This window comes from Mercenaria mercenaria, chromosome 11, assembly GCF_021730395.1.
Source record: "Mercenaria mercenaria strain notata chromosome 11, MADL_Memer_1, whole genome shotgun sequence".
Classification (NCBI taxonomy): Eukaryota; Metazoa; Mollusca; class Bivalvia; order Venerida; family Veneridae; genus Mercenaria; species Mercenaria mercenaria.
Genome location: NC_069371.1, coordinates 5,397,494 through 5,401,015, shown reverse-complemented (window position 1 = coordinate 5,401,015; position 3,522 = coordinate 5,397,494).

Here is a 3,522-nt window from a genome sequence, read left to right as displayed (position 1 = left end):
TGTCGTCCATATTACGTTATCCATTTTAACTATTATTTTGCCATTAAACATATATAGATTTATTATTTACAAAACATAAAATGTAACAACATTTTATACTCAAAAAACATGTAAATGGCAATTCTCATATAATTATAATTTAAGAGACGATTTAGAGCACTAAAGCTATACGCATCAGTAATCGTTTATCAAACACAATCATAAAATGAATGATGCAAAGAAGCATAATATGAGCCGTGCCACGAGAAAACCAACATAGTGGCTTTGCGACCAGCATGGATCCAGACCATCCGCGCAGTCTGGTCAGGATCCATGATGTTCGCTTTCATAACCTATTGCAATTAGAGAAACAGTTAGCGAACAGCATGGATCCTGACCAAACTGCGCGGATGCGCAGGCTGGTCTGGATCCATGCTGGTCGCAAAGCCACTATGTTGGTTTTCTCATGGCACGGCTCAATTTATATTGCTTGTACTGTATTTGTGGTGGTACATGGTTGCTTCATCAAATCATAGAAGGGAAGGGTTGTTTTACATGAATATTAAACAGCATATAAAACATTTATATTATTTACAAAACCATTGTCAATTTACTCATATAGATATTGAATGTAATACGGGCCACACTGCTGGACAGGTCCACGCCTTTAAAGACTCGTCATCTTTAAAGAACTGTTACATGTCTTCGTTTGAATGTACATGTATTTGCAATAATGTCCCAGTGTTTAAGGGTAAACATAGTTACTTTAATTTCTTTACAAACGGCATTCTGTTTTTAAAGGGGTGCAACTTTTGAGAATATTTTATGTATCCAATGGTAAGGGGTAGTACAGCAAGAGATGTCTTGGACAGTTGAATGGTTGATAAAGATGTTGTTCGCTTACCAAAAAATGTGGTTTGGTAATATACTGCTAAACCTTAACGGACTGGTCGTTAAGCGAAAAACTACAGTACTTTTCACTTATAACATAATAATTGCAAGTTTATTTCGTAGTTACGTAGAAACTCTGTAGTAATCGTTCACTTTTTTATATATGAAATTTGGATATAATATAACTTCAACAGTTGTACCGATAAATCGCATTAAAGACATTTGTCCTTATTCTGGGTTCAAAACCGAATAAAGTGTTGGTATTATGAGAAAACCTTTCAAACTTTTCTTTCCACATTTTATCTCTTTAGTATAATTTTTATTTCATTCTTTTAATATTTCATTTTGATTGTTTTGAAATGATCATATTCTCTTCGCTTACATGGTTCATTTTAGACAAAGTATTGGAAAATTATTTTGATTTAGCAATATTTTTAAGAAACAAGCTTTACAGATGTAAAAGAGCTGAATATGCACATTGTACGTACAGGCCAATATCATGATATAAGAAGGTTATCTGCAAAATAAAGACATGGTGTTTCATACTACTCGGGAGGTTGTCCTTCTTTGCTCATGTTTAATGCTTGTTCAAGACAGAAAATGAGCTTCTGTGTGTTACACATGCACTTAAAGCATTATAATTTCTATCAGTGTATCAATGTTTTGTTTATTACGGTGTTCCGTATAAGGCATTATGTTGACTCGCCCTGTAGATTGATATAATTTATTGATAAGGGTGACAGTGCGAAAATACGGTGAGAAAACGCGAAAATATGATGTGATGGCGTGATAATACTACGCGAAAATGCAAAAACACGAAGCGAAGACGCGATATAAATATCGCACAGTCGTATCATGTTTTAGAAGCGCAATATCGTCCTCAGCCGTTCAAATATATAAACTTTAAACCATTTAAATTACTATGTCACACCTATATTGTGAATAAAGCGTAAAAAACAGAATATGTAGACCAATATTTACATTCGCCCTATTCTTTTCCATTGAAACATTTGACGTTCATTTCGTATGAACAGCAAAAGGAAAGGCGCGAAAGTTACGTCAACGGTGATGGTCGCTGTTTTGACGACGTCCGCGTATAGTTAGGGAGGACGTTCGTTAGATGACGTCGCAGTTGTTCTTGCATACCGGACTGGCGTTTGCGGTGATTTTACCATGCCGGCAAACCCCATCTGGCACCCCCCATGCCAGATGACTCTCGTGCTGTTAATGTCAACTACTGGTTCATGCACTAATAATATATTGTTTATGTTTATGCCGGCAAACCCCATCTGGCACCCCCCATGCCAGATGACTCTCGTGCTGTTAATGTCAACTACTGGTTCATGCACTAATAATATATTGTTTATGTAAAATACGAAAAATGCAGTTACCTTGATAGTTTCTCTCCGTTCCTTATAGTATATTTCTCGATTCAAAATACGTTAGTTTACCATAAAAACATAAACTGTGACTCAATGCAGACTTGGAGCGCCGGTATAAATTACAGTCACCGGTACATACCGGATTAACTAAATTTGAAAGAAAATATCTTAAATGTATATATTTTGTAACCATGGTGATACTAACCCTAACCTTTAGTCAGTATTTTATGCATATTGTACACTAAATGCATGCGGACATGCAAAAATATCATATTTTTGCCGTGCGCTACAATTGATAATCACTTTCGGGCATGCGCAGAAGACCGCTCCAAGTCTGCAATGAGTTACATCGAAAAACATAACGTTACGCTACAAACGACAAAACTAAAGTGAAACTTTATTATCATGCGTAACGCAAAACATCATGACGTCACTTCTGCTTACGGACGTTAATTTCCAGCGCTTTGTGTTCATTCTCCACTGTAAGAAAGAATGCTAAAAAGAAACTATTTCTACCTTTTGTAAAATACGGTATGCAAGAAAAAAGTCTGCCAGAATAAAATGCTAACATGTTTACGATATGCAAGAAAAAAGATCAGTCATGTGTTTACGAATCGGATGGAAATATCCGTCCCTCGGCCACCTGCGCATGGGCGGTAATTCGGCAAGCCTCATTACCGCCCAATGCGCAGGTGCCCTCGGGACAGATATTTCTATCTATCGTAAACAAATGACAGATATTATTATTCCATCTGGTGAACAGGATTAATGGGAAGCTGAATTTAATGTTAATGCAACAAAATGTGTGCAATTTATAATATAATATTGTTTACAAATCGAAAGGAAATATAATGTAAAAAGGAAATATAACGTAAATATAAGAAATGAAATGTATTTTTTCGGTGTTCATGCGAAACGAACGACAGAATAGGATCGGAAAATTAAACATGAATTGCTAGTGCGATTCATGGATCTGCCGATCCTATTCTGTCGTTCATTTGGCATTAACACCGAAAAAATACATTTCATTTCTTAATTAATGTAATCAGAAGACGACATTTAGGATATCAGGTAGTTAATTGTTCGTGAACTAGGGCATGTAAAATTCACAAAACAGTGCATTATCTACAGTTGAACTAACATTGGCTGTTTCACTAAACAACCTAAATAAATATACATTCACCATTAAATTTATACTTACTGACTTAGGACAGTGTTTATAAACAAATTTTACACTTGATGTGAACCCATTTTTATAGTGGGACATTTA